This window comes from Danio rerio, chromosome 10 (genome assembly GCF_052040795.2).
Source record: "Danio rerio strain M-AB ecotype USA chromosome 10, GRCz13ab, whole genome shotgun sequence".
NCBI classification, from domain to species: domain Eukaryota; kingdom Metazoa; phylum Chordata; class Actinopteri; order Cypriniformes; family Danionidae; genus Danio; species Danio rerio.
In genome coordinates, this window is record NC_141030.1 from 7,726,881 (window position 1) to 7,751,466 (window position 24,586).

Consider the following 24,586-nt stretch of genomic DNA (forward strand, 5'->3'; position numbering starts at 1 on the left):
CTAAGGCTTAAATCTGAAAGTGGACAGTTTTTAAAACTATTGATTCATCTAAAAAAAAGGAGTCGACTTATAGTGGTTAGAATGAATCGTCTTCATAACGAGTCTTTAGCCGTTTCGGCGTGACGTGACTACGAGACATAGTTTTTATGGGCGCTGTCACGATAACCAGCGATCGTTCTCCATAGATCGCTGGTTCCCACACAATAACCATGGACTACACTTCCGCCTTTTCCTGGACTACATATTCATACATGCGCTCCGGTCACACTAACACATGCTTCCTCATCTAGACTGATTGCTCGCACCACCTGAGGATTGTCAGAGACTGATTACACACCCTACTGAAGCCACACACTCTACCATCCAGTTTGCAGAGTCTTGTTTGCTATCAGTGACATCACAACGCGTTTACCTTGTCTTGTTTCCCCGTGTTTCTACGTAGCTTTGTATTCCCGTTCTTCCTTCCTGCCGCCTGCCTTTTGACCTATTGCCTGTATATTGACTACGATTCTGGACTGCCTGCACATACCTGTTTACACATATGTTGACCATTGCTTGCCTGACAAAGAATGAACATGCATTTGGATCTTACCCCAGTTGTTTGTGTCATCCCCCGGCGTAACAAGCGCAAACCTGGGAAAATTTAAACCTGCGCCGCGCCCACTAACACAGCAGCGAAGACAAACAGATACTAAAGCCATAAGTCAAGAAGATGCTGTGCTTACCTAAATATTACTGGAAGTGTGAGGGGAAATAATTGATTAAGCAGTCAACACTCTTACAGTGGGTGATTCATTCGTTTGTTAAAGGAAGGATCAGAAAAGACTGGTGTATGAGACTTGTGAGAATGGGCAGACAACACACCAGGGGTGTGTGCAAAATAAGGCCAGTTTATTAGGCACAAAGGCAGCCTGCTACACTGGTGAGCACTACAACAGCCTGGCTGGGGATGGGATCTTTGGGCAAAGCAGAGTACAGGTAAGCCCTGAGAACATATAACACTTCACGCAAAAGGTGCCACAGCAATAATTGCAAATAGAAATGATCTAAGTTACAGCTGAGAAGGGAGAAAAGCTCGATCATGGAAATCACGCTTAGTAATTATGTGCACGCTATCGGTTTCATTTTAACTGCTAAGTGCCGTTCATACTTCCCGTGCAGGGGGTAATGACGGTCACGGGGTTATCGCGCGGGCCCGTCAGCCGGGGCCTAGACAAACCGCGCTGGGCATTTGTCTAGCGCTGAACGCTGTCGACCAATCACAACAGGCTGTCATTGGTCCAATCAGCGCAGATTAGCTTGGCGCTACGGAGGGGTTTGGGAACAAATGAATCACTGAACGATTCATATAGGAGTCGCTGGGATAATGGGTAAAAATAAATGCATATTATAAGACCATAAAAGTGTTTTTTGACCTTGCATGCATATCAGTATGTTGTTGGAGACCCATATAACCGAAATATGACCCTTTTTCATGTATAATTTGGGCTCTTTAAAGAGGACCATCCTTTTTTTTTTCATTATTTTAATCATTGCATATAATGTTGCTGACAATTTTATTTTAGCTGGCCAACTTTGAATGAACTGCACCACCTCTAATGCACCTGTCATATAATAATTAATTGCTCTGGTTCTATCGTTGCTCATTTGTAAGCTGCTCTGGCAAAAGTTATATGCTAAATTATTAAATGGAAATGCAATTTAACATACTGCTACGTGTCACTGTCTGATAAGTGTTTGCAGCCATATTAAAATTGATGGTGACATTTTAGTTTAAGGTCCAGTTCTCACTATTAACTAGTACGAACTCAGCATTAACTGTATTTAGGAGTATTAGCAGTAATACCAGTTGTACATGTCTATTATTAAGGTATTGCGTGTTTATTTGTAGTTATAAAGAAAATATTCTTAATGATCATTCTCTAAATCCTTAAACCTAATACTATAATAACTATACTATATTAAAAAACAGATTAGGAGTTCATTGACATTAAGGCGCATGTAATGGCCAGTTAATCAATAATTAAAATAAAAATGTAAAAAAAAAAAAAAAAAAAAAAAAAAAAAAACAGGTAACACTTTTTATCTTATTAATAATTTAATTTTTACGTTTTAATTTGCCGGTTACACAAGTTGTATGTAACTACAATCGTAATTACAAGTAATTTTACATAATAATGTACATGCAACTAACCCTAAATTTAATCCATATTTTAACCCTAACCATACAGTAAGTATATACAATATTAGGAGGTTAGAGAGATTTAACCAAATAGGTCATGGATCAACATCTATGTTGATTATGGAACAAAATTCCAATCAGATGTAAGGGATATGTTTTCAGTTTATGCTAAGTTTAGGCTTACGGTTTGGGTTATGTGCTTGTACATCCAGCTATTGATCCTCTCTTATTTTGGTAATAATTTCTAGGGTTAGGTTTAGGGGTATGGATTACATCGAGGATTAACACAAATTATTTTAGATTCATATCCTATTTGAATATAAAAAAAAAATCATCACACCCTGCATAACAAAAAATAAATAAATTAATAGCAAAAAAATGTATCTTGTTAGAATATGAAGCTTTCGCCATAAAATGTGAAAGATGTATTTTGACCATTAACTGTACAGTTGTGGCATCTTCGTAGATAGAACAAACTGCCAAACCTTTAGCCCCTGCTGCTAACTGTGACTGGCACAGCCATATGGACATCTGGAGAGATCCGGTCTTAGAGAGACTACTTGAGTTTACTATTGTGCAACACTGCCACCTAGAGAGTGTGCAGACAGTGACAAGGGTTATCCAGCACCAGTAATGGTGCATGCCACAATCAAAAATCTATCACCATTAACTCACCCTCATGTCATTTCAAACCCAAAGGAATTTAAAATTCAGAATTAAAAATAAAGATAGTTTAATCATATCAATGATATTCACATCCTTATGTCTACTGAAAGTTTATGTGCCTAAATAACTGACTCTTCAAACCGTTTATTGAAGGGATAGTTCACCCAAAATTAACATTTACACACTCAAGTGGTTCCAAATCTTTATGAATTTAATATTTTTTTTCCCTGTTGCACACAAAAGAAAATATGATGAAGAATGATAGAAACTGGTATCGACTTCCATACTAGGAACAACAAACACTTTGGATGTCAAAGGTGAACAGTTTTCAACATTTTTCAAAATATCTTATTGTATATTCAACAGAAAAATACACTTTTTGGGGGGTGAACTATCCTTTTAAGTTTATCAATGAATAAATCCATATGAACAAAGCAAGTCCTCAGAAGATACATGATTGTTCCTTTTAACAAATATTATTTGCTACTGTTTTCTTGAAAAAGCCACATTTGAGCTTGAACCAGTGAGGTTTGTTCTTATGGAACAAGCCAGTGTGGTTAAGCTTCTGTTTACTTGAGCTGATTAATGTTTATATGGGAACACAAGTCTAAATTAAAATCTCATCAAATCAAGTATTTGTGTCTCTTCCGAATCTTGAGTCATAAACAGAAAGGTCTACTTTAGCCCATTAATGACCCTGAACTACAAAGTCGTGTCTATTACACCCACATCCACAAATAGCTTATTATAGTATTATTGATCAGCCTTTAATTCGACAGTTCTTTTAACAGAATATAAATATAAATCATAAGGGAATTAACCCAGCAGACACATAACGACATAAGATATTAGTATTAGGTCAGATTTAGGTTGCCATCATCTAAGGAAAATCTTATTTTGACGTTCAATAACAACATGAAATGATGTTGATATATGGTTGATTTTAAGTTTAGTTGGAAAGTGACCAAAATCCAACAGAGCCAACATCTTAAAACCAATGTCATATTGACGTCAAACACTGACATTTATTCGTTTTGGCAACTAAAATTTAACATCTTATACATGTCATATTGGTAACGTCCAAACAATGTCAAGCTGTAAATAAATTAGACGTTAATAATTTGCTGAATTTAGGTTGTGTTGGAAAGTAACCAAAATGCAGTGTCTTTTTGACCTTGGGCATTTATGTCAGCCTGATGTTGGGTTCTGACGTCAACACAATTTTCCTTTCCAAACAAAATACAATGTTCCCATGACTTGTCAGGTATGGCAACCAAAATCCAACATCTGATAAAAGTCATATTGGTAACGTCCACACAATTGTCAAGCTGTAGCATAATTAGTCGTTGATATTTTTTTGATATGCAACCAAAATGCAACTTCCTTTTGTCATTGGACACTATTGACGGCCTTGACGTTAAAGTCCCATGACGTTGGGGTACAACATCAATCTGACTTCATGTTGACATCCTGTGCCTGCCGGAAAGTACACATGCAGCAAGCATACATCAGACCCAAAGAAGAAAATAGGGTCATTCAAATTACATTTATGACATGATCTTGAAGTATATTTTAGACCTCAGACTATTTTTTTACACTGTAAAAAAATCCAGCTTAAAAAAAGATGAAATTACTTTTTTTTTGGTTTGGCAAAAATCTGTAAAAACTTCTTTATAACTAGCATGTTAACTTATCTCAAAGCATAAACTTCTTTAAGTTTGGATTAGTTTTGTGCGCAAATCTTTGCAAGTTCACCCAGGAGAGCTTCTGCCAACTTGTTAATCTCAGGCCTCCTCACTTGAATAAATAAAGGTTGCAGTATTTCTAACCGTAACAATGACAAAAATAATAGTAACACCAATAATAACATTAATGTCATTATTAATAGCAACAACAGTAAAATACCACTGCAGAAGTTCAAAAGAAAGACTTTTAATGTGAATTTATCTCACATTTACCAATTAGAGGTTTCAAGTTTCACCAGATCACACACACAGCGGGAAGCTCATGATACTAATACTCTAAAGACACCTCATTCACAGACTCTTTGCTGAGTCTTGTTTTTCCATTTGAAGCATTACAAAGTGGTTTTCATTGTTTGTCCTGCCATGTTTTGATCATTATCTTGCCTACCATTATTGTTGTTGTTCATGTATCATTTTTTAGTACCAATTTCCAAATTAGCTTTTTGTTCACTCAACTTCAGACATTTTAGGTCAGTGCAGCTGATGTTTTCAAAAGTTGAGTAAACAAGAAAAAGCGAAAGTAAATAAGGATTGTGTTTTGTTTTTGTTGCACTGGTTTAAATTTTTTACAATGTATAGAACTGAAGTGATGGTTTGAATATTTTTTTTCTTTGTGTAACTTTACAGTACAGTGTGTGTGTGCACTGTACAGTACAGCATGCATAAATGTCACATGCTGTCAAATCAGCTAATAAAGCATCCAGAATACTTCAACATCATAAAAAGTCAGAAATGTTGTTGTCATATTTTAGGTTTTGTTATAAGCTGTTCACACTTTGGCCAAAATACCTATTAATGCATGGAAATCTATACATACAGTCCCTTCAGAGGACAGTTCACCTAAAGTATTCATTTTGAAATCATTTAGTCATTATCCACTTCTTCCAACCTGTTTTTACTTTCATTTTTCACCAGAACATAAGAAAGATTTTTAGAAAAATGTTGAAAACCAGTATCCATTTACTTCCATACAGTTTTTTTTCTCTGCAATGGATGTCAATAGCTGCTAATTTCCTAAATGTCTTCTTCTGTGTTCTGCAAATGAAAGAAACACATAAATGGTGAATACATTTTTATTTTAAGGGTTAATATCCTTATAATTTTTTGTTTCCTCCTTAAAGCATTTTCAGTACAGTGCAGAATGACTTAAGAGTTTACTTTAGTCCACAGCTAGGGAATGCACTGGAAGCAGAGAGCAAACTTATACAATAGTGGTTTGTGTCTGAAGGAGATGAAGAAGCAGCTGCTACTATCCATTAGAGCTCAGAACCCACCAGATCAGAACACATGTCTGAACCATGCCTGTAACTCATACAGGGCACAGAAAAAATACAAATATACAGTGATTATATATTATACATTATTTCTGATCTAGCATCCACACAAATTAACGTAAATAGCAATGCAAATTAAATGAGCATGACTCTTCAGCACTACAGTAACGTTCCTTAAACAATAACATTTTAAGAATATTTAACCAAATATTTGTTTTGGACTTAAAGGTAATGTTTTTATAATGTACAATTGTTCGGAGTAGCCTGCAGGTTTATGTGTGAGACCATGAAAATGGGCGCAACTGATAAAAATGGTATACAAAACTGTTAAATTCTGAAATGATCAGAAAATATTAATTATTACGGTAACATTTCATAATAACGGTAGATGAATAATTATGATGAATGATGAAATAGCTAATCGTTACTTTGTTATGAACTAATGATGAGCTAGTGTATGCGATAATCATGTATGTACTTTAATAGTCACATGTTAGTCACATGCTTAATTGTTAACTAATGTATTATTACCACATTAGTTTATGCTGAGTTAAACCATCAGGAACTCACAATATGTTAATGTATGATTATGTCATGACTTTACTTGGAGGGGCACATCATCAATAACCCCTTCCTAATTACTCATGAACTCTTTATAAACATCCGACTTGCGTGTTTACACTGATCAGCAATAGAAAAGTGTTCTGTCGACATCAACATGAACAGTTTAAACACAGGAGTTAAACATGAGTAGTAAAGGATGAGTTAATAGTGATGTGCCCCTCCAAGTAAAGTCATGCCATAATTAGACAATAACAGCTCATGAGTTAATGTTGGTGACAATTGGCTTAAACTTAAATGTTAATTAATACATTTATCAACAACATGTACTTACAAGTAATTAAGGTAGCCGTTATTCACACAAGAACTCTTGTGACTTATGTTGTAGTTAAAGTTCATGATTAGCGCACAAATCAACTCATTAATTAATAATAATAATAATAATAATTAATAATAATAATAATAATAATTCGTTACATTTATATAGCGCTTTTCTGGGCACTCAAAGCGCTTTACACAATGGGGGGGGGAATCTCCTCATCCACCACCAGTGTGCAGCATCCACCTGGATGACGAGACGGCAGCCATTTTGCGCCAGACCACACACCACACACCAGCTGATTGGTGGAGAGGAGACAGAGTGATGATATGCCAATCATGATATGGGGAGGGTTAGGAGGCCATGATGGACAGAGGCCAGTGGGCAGATTTGGCCAGGATGCCGGGGTTAAACCCCTACTCTTTTTCGAAGGACATCCTGGGATTTTTAACGACCACAGAGAGAGTCGGGACCTCGGTTTAACGTCTCATCCGAAAGACGGCGCTCACTGAGCAGTATAGAGTCCCCGTCACTATACTGGGGCATTAGGACCCACACAGACAGCAGGTTGAGCGCCCCCTGCTGGCCTCACTAACACCTCTTCCGGCAGCAACCTAGCTTTCCCAAGTGGTCTCCCATCCAGGTACTGACCGGGCGCAGCCCTGCTTAGCTTCAGTGGGTGACCATGTGAGAGTTGCAGAGAGCTAGCTGCCGGCTAATTCATAACAATGTTCAGTTTACATATTATTGCATTATTATTCATGTACTGTAATTAAGTGTTACCAATATTACTAACGGAATACTGAATACAAAAGATACAAATCAGTCCATTAGTAGTTTGATTTTCTTGTAAGTGTTTATCGCTGATCTGTACTATTTCAAGCATTGGCAGAAAAGTGGCTAGTTCGAACAAATTCATTGAATTTCATTCAACCGAGGCTCATTCTGAAAAAGTACTTCTATATACATTTCTAGAGACCACCAAATATGTCCCAGGAGCTACGTTTTTTTTGCAGTTTTGGTTTTTGCGAATCCACCAGAGGTCGCTGTGTACGCTTTTTCAGATCTCAAATTTCTCTCACGAGTGCTATTCGCGCCTGCAGTTCTCACGTAAACCTACCAGAGGACTGACTGACTGAATGACTGACTAACTGACTGACTGACTGACCGATCAACTGACCCACTTTTCCCCTTCCATAACCCAACCAATTGTATTGGTCGACCTGCCCACCCACTTCCGTAAACCCAATCAACAATTTTCAAAAGCAATCCAGAAAAATAAGAGACAGATTTTTACCACATTTTGAGATTTTACCACATTCTCACCCTGTTATTTACTTGTTTATTTTATTTTTTGGCTTCTGTTTTTGTCTTTCTGGAACTGTTCTTCACTGGATTTGAACCCTGTCATCATGGTCAACTCCTCTCTGCATCTCAAGTAGACGTACATGGTGAGCTAACAGGACAAACGGTAACAGCGGGAAAGCCGTCCATAAGGAGGTAAGCGGTCAGCTGGTAAGCATGTATAGGAATGCCGCCATACTGCCCCATAGCATAGGGTTGTCACGATATCATTAGTTAGTCTTACGATACTATACCAGTTAAAGCATCACAAAACCACATAGTATTGCAATACTGTAATTCATTACTCAAATTATAAAGAAAACTGTCAGAAATACTACATTTTCTGTTAGAATAGGCCTACTTGAATTTAATTCATAAGTCCCTTGAGGCCAAAAAGTATTATTTGCACCTCACTTCACCTAAAAGTTATTCATTCTTTTTGTTTATTTTGTAAATAACGGACCCACAAAAAATACATTAAAATAAAGATACAAATTATACCGAATTAAATTTGTTACAAAATTTGTTCTACCAAAATTAGGCCATATGAAGTGACCAAAAATCGTTTTCCCAGATAACAATCCAAAGAAATTACAAATTTTTAAAAGATATTTAAAAAGTCACTGTTGTTAACATCAGAAATGAACTGATGTTCAGACAAGCGGTGGAACTGAAGCGTTAGAAAAGGTGCAATTGGCTCCCATAAAAGGTGCGAATTCTACAGTTTTGCAACCTTAAAGGGCTCCACAGACTTTTCAAATAAATTGGTCTATTGTTGCACAAACATGTGAGCATTTAAGTGACTTTTCCACAGGCAACATGATCTATTGTAGACAAACTATTAATGACGATACTATCGTTTACAAACTACATATACTACCATAGTACCGGTAAACCATGCAACTAGGCATGGGCCGGTATAAGATTCTGACGATATGTTAAACTTGGATAAAAAGATCACAGTTTCACTGTATCAAAGTATTGTGATTACCGCTCTAAAATATATTTTTTTAAATGCCTGGGTAAAAAAAAAATAATAATAAAACCTTTTCTCCCTTTGAAAACAATATAATTTATTTTTTGAAAGCTTTATAATATTTTAAAGCAGATTTCACAATTTCTTTACAATTTAAAACAGCACCTTCAGATTTTTATTTATTTATTTTTTGCTGGAGTTACTGTTGTCTTAAAAAGAAAAGAAAAAAAAAATTACACATACCGTAGGAACGGTACAGAAAATGTTGGCGGTTTTAAAAGCTTAATTTTTTCAAACTGCTGTATACCTCGAAAACGGTTATCGGCCCCTGCCTACATGCAACCCTACCATAGCGTTCATTTTAAAAATTAAATGCAGCCATATGTACTTCCGGTTACATATTTCGCGATCTCCAGAAACGTATATAGTTCTACATTTTTAAAATGAGCCTATGTTGATTTCATTAATATAAAAACAAGATCTCTAAAAGGAGGCATGTCCCCATAACCCACCTTAACTGTCATTGAGGGATGAGAAAATGGTAATAAAATGTACAAATGTATAAAATAGCCAATAAAAAAAATACAACAATTTGTTTTGACATTTGACATTTATTTTGTTTTTAAACTAATCAAAAAAAGCTCAAGATTAACAAAAAAGCAGGCCAAACCATCTCTTTACATGCACCATTTAAAACTGCTGAAGGTCAGTTGAGTAATTTTACTTGTGTAAGTTTTTTGGCTACTTTAGCCTCCTCAGACTGGAACAAACTGAACGTCAGCACAAGGCCAGGGGCCAATAAAGGATAAATCCTGCTATGGTAACAACTGCCAGCGCTCATTAAATCCATTCCTTTAAAAAACCATTGTAGCCTAAAACTTCCCAATCATCAACAAACTCTACTTTCCATATTAGAAAAATCTCTCTGCGTTCTCCACTGGCTATTATTTTAAAATACATACTGTCAAAAGCTCTATCGGAAAGGCTATAATTCACTGCGACCAAGATGAATCTAAATCAACTGCTGAGCGCCTTGGCATTTTACGACAGGAATTTCAGAGCGTAAACCCCTGAAATTTGAACGTGGCTACAACAATGGACTTCTTATGATCCTGTAAAGTGGGTGCTGCGAGAGGAAGCCTGATCTGCAGTTGTCAACAGCAGCTGAGGAAATGTGTTTTGGAAGGTATTTAGTGGGCACACGCCAGAGCAGGACAGGTGTGTGTAGTGCATGAAGACCTAACAGCTCTAATCAGGGACAAAACTGCAGAACGGCTCGAAGACTATCCAAATAACAGTATAATATGAAATATCTGTCATATATTTTCTTATGTTACATACAGTTGAATTCAGAACTATTAGCCCCTCTGAATTATTAGCCACCCTGTCTTTTTCCTAAATTTTTGTTTAACGGAGAGAAGATTAACACATTTCTAAACATAAGTTTTAATAACTCATTTTTAATAACTTATATTAATGATTTGTTTTATCTTTTGCCACGATGACAGTAAATAATATTTTCCTAAACATTTTTCAAGACACTTCTATACAGCTTAAAGGGACATTTAAAGGCTTGATTAGGTTAATTAGGCAGGTTAGGGCTAATTACACCAGTTATTGTATAACAATGGTTTGTTTTGTGGACTATCAAGAAAAATAATTAGCCTAAAGGGCTAATAATTTTGTCCTTAAAATTGTGTTTAAAATGTTTTAAACTGCCTCTATTCTAGTTAAAAAAAAAATTAAAAATTAAGACTTTCTCCAGAAGAAAAAAAATAGTCAAAATTTGCTCTGTTAAACATCATTTGGGAAATATGTAAAAAAAAAAAAAGAAAAAAATTCAAAGGGGGACTAATAATTCTGACTTCAACTGTATATGAAATAGAAGATATTAAATGCACATTTTTAAAAAGTTCTTATTGTCAAGAATGTCTCAGTCATAACACTATATTTTTCATTAAAATATATTAAATATAATTTTTAATAAAAAATGTTCTACATTTTGTTGATTTAAAAAAAGTTTAGAAAAGTTACAATAAAAGTGAGGTCATAGAAAATATATAGAATATCCATTAGGGATGTAACGGTATTGTAAATACCGTCATACCGCAATATTAATTTTTTTCGATATTACCGAAGTCGCATGACTCTGTAAAACTATAGGTCTTCTGAGAAAATTTGCTCAGGCGAATGAAGCGAACGGGAGGTAGCGAAAACTACAATTCCCATCAGCCCATGCTTGACCATCATCCCTTGCGGTCTGTTGTCGCTACAGATCCAGTAATGCGGAAATGGAGTGTGCTGCTAGAAGCGGGGATCAAAAAGAGCTGGAAAACTCTAAAGCGGGTGTTGTCGTCGCGCGCATACTGAATAGCGGTGTTGTCACGCGAGTTCTTATCAGCTGTGTTGTCGCGCGAGTTCTTATCAGCTGTGTTGTCGCGCGAGTTCTTATCAGCTGTGTTGTCGCGCGCGTACTGAATAGCGGTGTTGTCGCGCGAGTTCTCATCAGCTGTGTTGTCGCGCGAGTTCTTATCAGCTGTGTTGTCGCGCGAGTTCTTATCAGCTGTGTTGTCGCGCGAGTTCTTATCAGCTGTGTTGTCGCGCGAGTTCTTATCAGCTGTGTTGTCGCGCGAGTTCTTATCAGCTGTGTTGTCGCACGCGTACTGAATAGCGGTGTTGTCAGCACACTGTTCAGATTGATGCAGACATGAGATCTCTATCTCACTCATGGTTTGTCCTCTCAAGTGGGGGAAAGACGAACGTTACCCACTGCTGTCAACCTGGGCCAAGTCATATCTCTCTTGTTCCAGAAACCTCAGTCCCAAATGAGAGGGTTTTTTTCTGTTGCAGAGGACATTGTAAATGCCCAGAGATACCAGCTTTTACCAGATTATATTTATATGATAATTTTCCTTTAAACCCATCTCTATCTAAGTCAGTGAGTGATTAAATGTTGAATGTGATGAGTTTTCAACAATACTAAATTGAAACTTTATTTTTTTTACATGGTTTAATATTTTTTTGTTATTAAAATTGAAGTTCCTGTTTCAAAGCTTACAGATAGATGGCTAATTTGTATGTCATTGACACTTTTGGCACTTTTTTGGAGTATTTTCATAAGTTTTGTTTTTTCCTGTAAATGATTCAATAAATATCGTACCGTGACATTCATACCGAGGTATTACCGTACCGTGAAATTCTGATACCGTTACATCCCTAATGTCCATACAAATCACTTTTATAAGTGGGTTTAAACAGTTATGCGGCAAAAGCCTGTGAATATAACCAGCTTCTAATGGTAAAAAAATGTATTGATTGAATTTTTTTTATAATCACAATTGATAAAAACAGTCTGCAGAAACACTTTGATTGACATTCTCCCTTTGTACATGTCATTAGAGGCAGAAAGCCCTGCCTATTAGTGACAATCTTTCACTCATTAGCATAGGACGTTAGTCATTATGCTGACACATAGGCTGTTTCTCAGTATATCTTCTATCCTTGCGTTCTCATGTAACGTCATCATCAGCTGCTAAAATTCAGTTTCAATACTCAATACCACAAGACTGGAGGACGCGTGAAAGAACCTGGATGTGTTCCTGATAACAAAGATGCATCAATGTAGACGTGAAGACAGAACTTAGTCTAGAAGTCCCAGAAGTTATTGCGGCTGAATAAAGGAGGTGAGAGGAGCAGCATTTCTTACAGTTTTACTATTACAGTTCAGAGAAATATTTTGTTTATATCTCTATGTTTATTTGCTGAAATTTATATTAAAATCTATTTTATTTGTATTGTGCAAAGTTTGTAGGGCTTTTGTTCTTGTTACATATATTGAGAAGGATAAAAACAATGGGCTCTATTTTAACGATCTAGGCACATAGTCTAAAGCGCATGGCGCAAACCCACTTTTGCTATTTTAAGGATGAAAAATGTTTTAACAGGGTTGTGAGTATTCTCTTAAGTTAAAGGTTGAGTTATGGGTGTGTTTTGAGTATAGCGTGCATTAAACCAATCCAAGTCTCATCTTACATTCCCTTTGCGTTGCGCCATGGCACATTTGCCATTTACATGGAGAACTTTGTAAATGAAAAAACTGAATGCTTTACTAGCAAGAAAACAGTTAAACAGACCATCTGCAGCCCAAGGATAAAGAATAAGGCACCTCAATTCGTTCTCATTACTTTCTCTTTATTTTACTTTTACTCTTTACTTTACTCCTTTACTATTGTGGATAACGAAACTGTGTTGTACGCACTCCACCGAAGACATTCATCAGCCTACATATTTAATTCCGATTGTCAAGCGCAAAGGTTTGTTTCAAAACTACTATTAAATTCAGTTCTAATTTCCAGCAAATAAATAAATTAAACAATAATTACAAAGTGTTATAAGAGAGTATATTGTTATAAAAGAGTTATATCCAAACACACGTCCTATACTTATGCCCTATATGGTGATGCATATGTCTTCAAAACCCGACAGGCGGACAAATCTAAACTTGTTTTAATTAAAATAATTCTGCATATAATAAATAATACTGCTACTTCTAATAATAATATTATACTACTGCAACTTGTAATAATAATTTTGTGTTACATTTCATTTTTTTCATACATAAAGATATACATGTATTGCTGTAGTTTCTGTGTTTCTTAAGCAATGTGTAATAATTTGGACCTGCATATTAGACACATAACTAACTCGCGTTGCACTGGATTTCAGACCAGATTTTAGTTGGTCAATGGCGTGATCTATTTCAATTCCTCAAAATCGCAAGGCGTCAACGATGCGCCTTGACACACCTCTTTTTTAGACTGGCACACCAATGAGTCCACAAAGTGGTGCAAATGGATTTGCAATTGAAACATGGTGCAAAATGTGAAAATTAGGGTTGCGCTGGTCTGAAAATAGCCACAAATCGAGCCAAGCGCCTTATTGCGCCGTATGTATGATAGGGCACAATAAATGTTGTATGTATGCTATAATGTTTAAAAAAAAATGTTTAAGAATGGTACAATTTGTATCTAAGTTATAAAATATTATTTGTGGATTATCTCTTGGGACGTCAGAGACTTATTTTACATGTTTTAAAATGGGGCATAAAAGCTCTATGCAGTCTGGTGTGCGGTCTGGCCCAAAGATAGCTCGTGCTTTTACGGATGTGACGTGGAGCCGATCCGCGAATCGCAGCACATTATGACGATGACCAATCAGAGTCACTTAAGGGCGGGCCTTTCAGAGGAACTAGGAAATTTGACAGTCGTTGAGTAGCTGTGTATAATCAAAGTGAGATGTATGAATAAATAACGCGATTTTTTTCAAGTGAAACATGAGCACACATTGCTTTGCATCTTATAAACACAACCAAGCCTTAAAATTACATTCTGGACCACCCCTTTAAAATTACAAATGTTTGACGTTGGACGTGGCCAAATTCTTTACACTTTCTTGAAATGCCTTTAAAACATCCAAATTATGAAGTTTCACTCTGTTATGGCTATACATTGCAATGACTCCACAAATCTTATGTATGCTCAATTGGCTATAATCTCAATTTAAGATTGAATATCCTGCGATGTTACTAATGCAGACACACAAATACGGAAGCAATATAGTGTTCAGTTCTACACCAAATATCATTGAGTGTCGCTAATAAAAATCAGTGCAATAACCGAGTCAAACATCTACCACAATCACACATACACTGTTTCACTGCATTTACTTTGACTTTATCCTCTAGAAGAGGTAACAGCCTCCAAACATGAGTATTTTAGAGATGAGGAGGAAAACATTTTTATTAAATTTATTAAATCATCTTTTTTTCATCATTTAATTATTTAAAATATTAGAGTTTTAGGTGGAAAACAAACTTTACAAATGCTATAAGCTAACCTGGACATTTCATACAAATTTAAAACTGCTCCTCAAGACCTCATTAGTGTCAAACTAACCACAGTGTATAAAATGTCAAGGGTCCATAGCTCCTGGGTGTTTTCTGGCACTTGCACTGCTCATTTCTGTTCATCTGTCATAGCTGAGGAATTAAATGTGTTTCTGCGTAAAATGACATTTATTAATCTTCATATATTGGGACCAACAACACCGAAGATACGTACTGGGGCTTGTTGTTTGTTCTGTAAAGATCCATCTAAACACTAGCATATCGTCAAGACAGATGACACATATTTTTCAGCACAGGCCAGAACAGCAGTTCCACAAATCTTAGAAATGTGGATGGAGCATTTGTCAGTCCCATAAGCATGACTTGGAACTGATACAGGGTACTTCCAGTGGTAAAGGCCGATTTCTTCCCCTCTCATACAACTTGCCAAATGAGTAACAAGTTACAACAAATGTCTGAGCCAAACAATCCCATTAAAAACATTGTACTCATCAGTTATTTGACCCTGTAATGCAAGACATGGCTAAAACAATAATGCCTCATTTCCACTTGGTGGCACGGTTCAATTAGACCAGCGGTTCCCAATTCCAGTTCTCGAGAACCCTTGCTGTGAACATTTTGTTTGTCTTCTTTACTTAAAACACCTGAATCAGATCATCAGCTTGTTAACAGAGAGATCCATGAACTGACCCAATTACGGTTTTATTCACCTATGTGGCATAGATCGAATTCGGCCCATGTACGCGTAAGAGGAAAAAAAAAAACACATGCATTCCGATTTACTCAAATCAGATTCAGGCCTTGTTCGTATGTTGAAATGTATCCCCTATAAATCAGATCTGTGCCCTCGTGTCTGCAGTGTAAGCAGGTGGATCGAATTTTCACTTGTCGATGCTAGTCATGAGTCATTAAAAATGGCAGCGAATAATGTCAACTCGGGTATGACGACAATCAGATATGAGTCACTTTTAAAAGATCATGTGGGTGATCAAAAAAGTCAGATAAAGTCACAGAATTTCACAGGGGGGGTTCCTGAGGACTGGAATTGGGAACCAATGAATTAGTTGGTTGGTATGTTTGTGAAATTAGGATATATTAGGATTCGTTTGTTTTACTTTGTTGTTGCATACTGTACATATGTATGTATGTATGTGGCGTGTTTGTGAAATTACGATATATATAGTAATTTCACAAACATACCATATACATACATACTGTACATGTGTATGCAACAACAAAGTAAAACAAACGAATACAACTCACCATAAGAGAGAGAGAGAAGTTTGCTTCCCACTCATGCTGTAGTAACTAAATGTTATAAAGACGAGTGCCACACCTGCCGCATTGCAACTCAAAGCAAAGCAATAGAAACAGATCCCGATTAGAGTGCAGGTCTTCCTTGCTCTTATCCTTGCAGAAAACGTTTAGTAGTTATATTAATTTGATTCGCTTCTGGGGTCTGGTCTGCGATGTGCACAGATGTAGATATTTATTCTAATTAGTGATTTTCAGATCTGATCACAATCTCGATCAGAATCAGACATTACCTCCAATATTGGCATTTGAACCCAGAGTGGGCCCACTAGGAGGCGTAGGAGGCCTGACACTGGGAGCCTGACACTGACAAATCCCCGACCCCCCACAACAACCACACAAACAACGGCCTGACCCCGAAGTGTGAAAAAAAAAGGAGGTATTTATTTACAATAATGTGGAGGATAAAGTCCAGTGCAAAAATATATAGTGTCCATAAGAATCCCAAAAATGTACAAAAATATATACATACAAAAATAGAAAGTATCAAATAAACAAATCAAATATAAAGACGAATATATACAACACAAAAACAAATCAAAGAAAAAAAAAGTCAAACGTAACCACTGTATACAAATATACACTCACTGAGAAAATTGCTCACAGCTCTACCACAGCCCGCTCGCTCGCCTGGTAAACTGATCCTGAGCTGGAGCCTGGCGTCCCTCTTTATACTCCAGACTCCGCCCATCGATTGGCGCATATATACAGTTGACATTTGAATTATTGAATTTGAATTTTCAAGGAAATTTTCGCACTGTCTTATTTGTTTTATTTCAACTAGAATAAAAGCAGTTTTAAACTTTTTTAAAACAATTTTAAGGTTAAAATTATTAGCCCCTTTAAGCTATATTTTTTTCCAATAGTCTTTAGAACAAACCATTGTTAAACAATAAATTGCCTAATTACCCTAACCTGCCTAGTTAACCTAATTAACCTAGTTAAGCCTTTAAATGTCACTTTAAGCTGTATAGAAGTGTCTTAAAAAATTGATTAAGTGCACAACAATGGTTACTATTATGGTGGCGTCGTATTGAACTTGATTTCAAGTGACTTCCACATCTCACCTTGTTATGTTCCCAGTCTTGCACAGTAAGCCTTGGTAAATTTCCTTGCAGTTTCAGCACTGCGAACATCCAAATGTACCCTTGACAGCAGAAAAAGGCACGGCCACTCACAACGTGCATATGTGTTTCGGGGAGGTAGAACTGCGATTTAACCCTGTCTGTATATATACACATTTATGAGATTTAATAGGACATTATTTTGATTTGGAGGTGATTTAATTATTGGTGTGGACATTTTAATAATCGGTGAATATTGGTGGGGACACGTCCTCCATGCCAATTCTACATCCTTGGAACACTGTTTGGGAGCATCTGACTTGAACTTATTTAATAATAAATCAAATATATAAAAATAACGTCCTGATGCTTTTGTAAAACTGCACACATTTAATCAAATGAATTATATCTTAAAGTAATATTGCACTACTGAAGTCTTAACAACTATAAGGAGAAATTTAGTCCTAGGGGGGTAGACTGCCTTGGAATCCCCCATTGAGCTTGAGGAAGTGTCTGGGGAAAAGGAAGTCTGGGGTTCCCTGCTGAGGCTGCTGCCCCTGTGACCCGGCCCTGGATAAGCAGTTAACAAAGGATAAATGGATATGTTGGGGGCAATACGCCTGTATTATACACCTGCAATTAAAATTAGCCAGCAAACAATATCATAAAACTGCAGGGTGTCACATTTTTTGGTTTTCTAGTAGCCCATGTTGAATGTGGGCCATTTGAATGCAGAATAAAGATGGGATTATGGGATAATCTGTGAAAGGACAGGGGATTATGACTGGGCTATCTGTGTAACCCTTCTGAGATAGATGCCCGGACTTAACTTCAGCTCTCATATTCATCTGCCACAGATCCAGCTCGTGTGCTGTCCTTCAAATGAATAATCTTACATGCTCAAAATACAGCAAATTAAACTGTGTTTTTTTTACGCGAGGTTATGCAATATGATTTAAAATTCCATTTTAAGGGATGGGTGATATGACAAAAAGAAATCTGGATAATTATTTTCTGATATTGAATGATTATGATATATATTTCAATATAAGGCCCCATTTACACTAATACAATTTAGCTTTAAAACGCACAAGTCTTGCTACGGTTACGCAATTCGTTTACACTAGAGTTTTGGGAGCGCTGAAGAGGCCGTTTTCATTTTAAAATGCTCCTGCTCTGTGTTAGTGTGGATGGGGGAAAACGGAGACATGGCAGCAGACATTCGCTTCTCTGATTGGGGCTTTTCCTCAATATTAAGTAGCCTCGACACAGTTCAGTCTTGTATCCTCACCTTGTAAGTTCAGACTTCACAGGTTTGATATGAAGAAACTCCCGAAGACACATCGGGTAAATCTTCAAAGGGAACAGTGTACTTTATATCCTCATTCACATCATCCAGGCTATGTTGCTTCACTTTCTTAGGAATAAAATGAAAACGTAATAAGGAACTGCCTATTTCATTCGGATATTAACAGACAGCAGAAATGTTGAGGAGTCGTGTATCTTCATATTTATATGACATCTTCACTGAATGCTTATTTATAACAAAATGGAGCCTCTTACAGAACCGCCTCCTTTTATTCTCATTGAAATTACGAAACATACCAGCTGCGTCCCAAATGGCACACTATACACTATGCACTCATGCACTATGTACTTATGCACTTACACACTCAACAGGGTAGTATATGTATGTAGTGGTGTCCCAAATGGCACACTAATGTTTTTTTTACTAAGCGGAAATTCAAACCGTTTCCCTGATGACGTTTGACGGTTGCTAAATCATTGAAGTAAACGGCCGAATTATCAAATAATACCTGCCGTGAGTATTGCCGCATTCACCATCGGGAGGCGCTATAATCACTCTCGTAAAAGAATTTTGGTTTCACCATCCAAATTAAATAAAGTTATTCAACATGTGCGTCTGATAGCTCTGCCCCTTCCGCTACGTAAGCAAACCTGCGGTCGTTGAGTGCATGAAGTGTCTATCATTACACACTTCATTTTAGCGGCTGAATGAGTGCATCATCCGGGTAATTAAAGTGCACTTATTATTTTTAGAGTTTTCAGTGTGAACACACTACTTACACTATTTATACTACAAAATGGCATAGAATAGTGCATAAGTATGCGATTTGGGACGCAGCTACCCTCTCTTTTGCTGCATATCAGTTTTAATAATCCTTATGGCTATCATAAAAATATAACGTACAAACTTTTTATAGCCTACATTATAGGAAACAAATGCAAGCAATCAGTCAATGTTCAGAATCAGTGTACATTAATTACATTAATTAATATATTAACTTATCTTTGCTCTCAGCCAAAACATGTTACCTGAGTAACAGATTCAAAAAGTCGAGAAAAATGTCGGATAGAGAATAAGATCAAATAAATATCACTCTTAACAAATATAGTGAGATGAGATCCAGCGGTAGATCCTTGATGAACAGTCCAACATGCACATCTCTCATCTGGGTAGACGACTGCCTGGAGTTCAGATGTCCACACACGCTGCATCGCATGCCAGAGTGTGCATGTTTGGTCACAAGATGTGCGTTTTCAGCAGTGTGGTGTAGACGGAGAGTTGTTCAGAAACGCTAGGTGAAACGCCAGTGTGGACACAGATTGTTTTTATTCTAAAACAAAAACGTATTAGAGTAAACAGACCCTAAGTTGTTAATGTTTCCAGATTTTAAAGAGTACCCCAACAATGACTGAATCCACAAAAATTATTGGGTCCACTAGATGACAACATTTTCAGCCGATAAGTTATCGGTGGCCGAAAATTTCTCTTTAAAATCTCTAATATCAACACATTTTTAGACTGCTATTGTTGCACATAATTTGTTGTATGATTGGCTCTTAGATCAATATAGTGTAAAAAAAGTCCAGAGCTTCTTATTAGCTACGTTTAGATTATGATTATCATTAGCCACCTTTTTTTATGCGCTTTAAAAAAAATCAGTTGATGGAAACACCAAGATGCGGATACATTTTAAAAAATGCATAAAAAACATGTGCATAACTAAGTTGGACAAACTTTTTTCAATAAGAAAAGATGTGCATAAACTACAATGGAAACACTTCTGGCTTCAGGATTGCCTTCTGAGGTGCAAGTCATTTATTAAATGAAGAAAAGATTCACACAGCTTCTACCGCAGCAAATTCAGTTTTTACGGTTAATAATTGGTGGCAGTTAATTAGGAAGTGACTATTTTGTTTGAGTCTTTGACTCGTTGGATGAAAACGCTGCTTTATTCTCACATCTTTTTTGCAAATAAAATCCGCATTTTTCGTTCATGTTAACGTTACGTTTATTTATTCAACCCAAATGCCAGTAAAGACTTGGATAATTGCACAACAAGATGGAGATTTCATTTCTGCGATGGAAGAGTATGTTATTTATGTTCTCCTGGATTTTTTATAAGTGTGGTGGTGCTTGAATTGATTTTTATATAGCACATTAACATATGTATACACATAGCTAGGCCTGTATATAATCTTTATTCATGCTGTCAAATGAATTATCGCGTTCAAAAAAAGTTTGTACATATGAATATATTAAATTAATGTTTATGACTTGCCAGTTTCTTTTCAGCCAGTTTATTCAACTTTCACCACTTTATGAGCAAAATCTTTTGGTAGTCTGTAAAAGCTGTTCCGTAGTATTTATTTTGTTGATTTAAACAATTATAAACCACATAAAGCAGAAACATTTTGATGTTCTGATAGCGATTCATATGTAGAAGAATCACTTTCTGCTCTCCATCTGAGACATCAGTGACGTCATGTTAAAAAAAAAAACTATTATTCAATTTGTGTGCCTGAATACTTTTGACTCCCAGAAAAACCATAAAGCTTTTATTTTAGTTGTAACTTTGCTTTACTGTATTTATTACATTTTATGCAGATGCGCTCCACTACAAAATCATCATATTATCCTCTCAAATCGTGATAAACTTATTCATTCTTTTTAATAGAGCTATTCATTTAATCTATTAAAATAATACTTAATAATTGCAATATGTATTGCAATTTTTTTTTCCAATATCACGCAGCCCAACAACAAAACAACAACAACAAAAACACAAAGTGAAAAAGTAGATTTATAACAGTCCCATAGAATTACAATTACAATCTTCTAAGGTCACTGTTTTGTTTTCTCCATTACATTATAACTTCCACTTTGCTTCTGCTAAAGCCAGGGTCCATTCAGTAATACATTCTCCCACAGGCAATTGTAAATCAATAAAGCTTCAATAAAGAAAATGAATAATGCTGTTATGTGACAGAAGGATGGAAGTTGTGGCTCCCTTAGGAATCAAAGCTTTTAAAAGCAATCAATTTCTGTACCATTACAGAAATTGAAAACAAAATGTTTGAAAGTGAAAGCTTTAAATACAATTTAAATTAAGTATTCAACAAAATTGCTTGTGCTTGAAAATAATATTGCAACCTTTCTTGGTTTTATTGATTATTTTATATTTTGATCTTAATCTCAGCAAATAAAATTGCACACCAGCAGTTAAAGTGATAGTGATAGTGTCATAATTTACTCCTCCTCCACTTGTTCCAAACCTGACTGAGTTTCTTACTTGTGTTGAACACAAAGGAAGATATGCTGAAAAATATTTTAAAGCAGCAGGCATCGACTTCCGTAGTATTTTTTGTTCCTACTATGGATGTCAATGGCTGCTGGTTTCCAATGCTCATTAGTATACTAACATAACAGATAAAAGTTTAGAATTTTTGTCTGATATAATTAGTCTACTTAAATGTGTATATTCCATACAAGCTGAAGCTGATCGGTCAGTTCTTGTGACATGACTTGCGGTGAGCTCACAGCATTCATTCAACTGGGTGCGTCTGGAAGGTGCTCGCAAGTCAAACACCTCCATTGGAAATAACCATCTTACACAAACTCGAGAAAAGACGCGATATGCAAACGTCCCCTAATGCCTAGTTCAGACTGCGTGATTTTAGCCCCGATTTTGGCTGGCCGACAGGTTTTGAGAAATCGCCGACAAATGCCTGAAATCACAGGCGAATCGCTGCTCGTGCACGTGAGTGACAATCACACAGTATGAACGATCAAAGACGCGATCTGAGAGAATCGCCGATGAGTCGGCGATGCCTGCGAGATATTTGGCGTGCTAAATATCTGGAGCTGTCGGCGATTCAAATCACGCCGTGTGAATTGAGTTTTGACTGAAAATAACATCAGCGATCGATTACAGCCAATGAGAGAGCAGCTTTCACTTGTGTGTGTGTGTGTGTGTGTGTGTACCTGCTGCAGGCCAGCGGGAGGCTGGGGGAGAAGTTAAAAGCGCTCTTTTTCGGTTTATTTGGACCCACGAAATGGAGGGAAAACTAGTGGAGGTTTGACAGGACTCAGGAGCAACCGTGTCTGTTTGACGTTTAATACAGAAAGAAATTAGTTTATTATCAACGTTGAGGAGAAATGGCTAATTCCCTTTAAACCCAGGTGAGCAAACATGTACATGTTCTACCCCATTAAAGGCTTCTTTCTCATTATGTAGTTAATAACAAAAGATATACAACTTGTTTTTGGCTGTGAGACGTAGTTTGGACGAAGTTGTCGGTGATTCTCCCTATAGTAAAGTCATGCAATGTGAATGTTTATGTCGCCGAACCATCTTGCAGTGTAAACAAAGCAGCGACGAAACGCTAGCCCAGATAGTCATGCAGTGTGAAAACATCTGTGACACGACTAGTTTGAAAATCATGCAGTCTGAACTCTGCATAAAAGGCCACCAAAAGATTGTTCAGACTCAGATAATAAATAAATAGAAAATAAATTATTGATTTCTTATGCTGCCCGGTACCAATCAATCCATGGACCGGTCCGCGACCCGGTGGTGTAGGACCACTGCATTAAAAAAACGACTGTATTTTGCTTCACCCTGGATTTGAACTCAATGCATCTGTATGCCAGTCAGGAACACTAATCACTCAACTAAGGGCCTACTCACACTATACTATCCAAACCGTGCCCAGGCCCATTTCCCGGATCGTTTGAGAAGTGTGAGTGCTCTGAATCGGGCTCAGGCACGGTTCACTTGGCCGGCCCTGGACCAGTTGGAAAAGGAATGGCTGAGTGCGGTTCACTTGGGCTTTGGCTTGGTACACTTGTGTGAGTGCCAAACGCGCCTAGCCCGAAACTGAAAGCGAGACGTGACTTTTAAGGGACTGTTTAATATGGATTATTTAATCATTCTTACTGTTCAGTGAACACAAACTGTCATAGTTTATTTAAGACACAAACCCCTCACTGCACGACAGCGCACACCTTCAGCAAACTTCCTAATTCCTGCAGCACGAGGACTTTATAATTGTTCATAAGCGTCAAAAGTGGCTGATCTGTTCGGCAAAATATTTGAATATTTCACTGCATGTCAAACAACTTAAACAATATAACTAAAGAAATCTCCACTGTGCTGAGCGAGAGCGCTTACTGAACAGAGCAGCGTCGATGACATAAGCCTGCCCAGGCCCGCAAGTAATGTGAGTGCGGGCCGTCGGGGTAGACGAGAGGGGGGACAAGCGTGCTTTGGCCTGGTTCAAGGCAACGGTACATAGTGTGAGTACGGCCTAAATCGCTTGATATCAAGTTTGTACAATGTGGGTTAAAATTACTGAAATTTGTTAATGGTTTATTTGTTGGAGTTGTTTCAGAGCAATATCTGAAAATGCCCACTTCAGATGACACTATAACTGTAGAGACAGTTATGTTTCAAAGCCTCGACACATTTGCTTTGACTGTTTCGGTGTTTCATGAAGCCTTGCTCTGCCCACTACAACACATTCACTCTCGATTTTATGGTTTGGTTTTTTATAGAAACAGGGAAACACCAAAGAAGCTTTAATATGTGTATGTGTTTTGGAAGGCCCAATCCCAATTCTATTTTTGTATCCCTACCCCTTTCCTTTCCCCTTGACCCTTAAAACTGAGCGTGAAAGGAAGGGCTTCAAAATTTACCTCTAAGAAATAGGACAGCACAACAGCACCTGCACACATCACCATGTCATCGCAATCTCACGCTCATATGAGATCAGACGATCACGATTGCTGTTGTTATTCCAGTTGCTTTATTTTTTTTGTATTTATCTTCAAGAAATCACTGAAGGTATATATTATGTTATCATAACGATTTAATGTGGCAATAAGATCATAACTGTACTGTGTATTTACACAGTGGCCATTTTTATCTA

General features: G+C 36.8%; 1 protein-coding gene and 1 long non-coding RNA gene across 10 annotated transcripts in view; one reads left to right on the top strand and one right to left on the bottom strand.

Annotated features, from left to right (window-relative positions):
• Nucleotides 1-12,288, top strand: part of LOC147841957 (uncharacterized) — a 40,286-nt gene extending 27,998 nt beyond the window's left edge. The window contains exons 2-3 of the long non-coding RNA XR_015500815.1: nucleotides 11,144-11,443; nucleotides 11,577-12,288. This is a non-coding gene — a long non-coding RNA (uncharacterized LOC147841957). The remainder of the gene's footprint in view (nucleotides 1-11,143; nucleotides 11,444-11,576) is intronic.
• The window catches only part of nrg1 (neuregulin 1), a 190,284-nt gene that overhangs the window by 158,649 nt on the left and 7,049 nt on the right, over nucleotides 1-24,586 (bottom strand).